This window comes from Rhinopithecus bieti, unplaced genomic scaffold (assembly GCF_001698545.2).
Source record: "Rhinopithecus bieti isolate Rb0 unplaced genomic scaffold, ASM169854v2 repeat_36656, whole genome shotgun sequence".
In the NCBI taxonomy this organism is placed as follows: domain Eukaryota; kingdom Metazoa; phylum Chordata; class Mammalia; order Primates; family Cercopithecidae; genus Rhinopithecus; species Rhinopithecus bieti.
Window position 1 is genome coordinate 1 of NW_016840873.1, and position 490 is coordinate 490.

At 42.0% G+C, this 490-nt stretch overlaps 1 pseudogene; it reads left to right on the forward strand.

Annotated features, from left to right (window-relative positions):
- Nucleotides 1–6: 6 nt before the first annotated feature.
- LOC108524966 (dihydrofolate reductase pseudogene) lies at nucleotides 7–484 on the forward strand (annotated as a pseudogene).
- The last annotated feature ends 6 nt before the right edge of the window (nucleotides 485–490 follow it).

The following is a 490-nucleotide window of genomic DNA, read 5'->3' on the forward strand; positions in this document are numbered from 1 at the left end:
CTAAACTGCATCGTCGCTGTGTCCCAGAACATGGGCATCGGCAAGAACGGGGACCTGCCCTGGCCGCCGCTCAGGAATGAATTCAGATATTTCCAGAGAATGACCACAACCTCTTCAGTAGAAGGTAAACAGAATCTGGTGATTATGGAGTAAGAAGACTTGGTTCTCCATTTCTGAGAAGAATCGACCTTTAAAGGGTAGAATTAATTTAGTTCTCAGCAGAGAACTCAAGGAACCTCCACAAGGAGCTCATTTTCTTGCCAGAAGTCTGGATGATGCCTTAAAACTTACTGAACAACCAGAATTAGCAAATAAAGTAGACATGATTTGGATAGTTGGTGGCAGTTCTGTTTATAAGGAAGCCATGAATCACCCAGGCCATCTTAAACTATTTGTGACAAGGATCATGCAAGACTTTGAAAGTGACACCTTTCTTCCAGAAATTGATTTGGAGAAATATAAACTTCTACCAGAATACACAGGTGTTCTC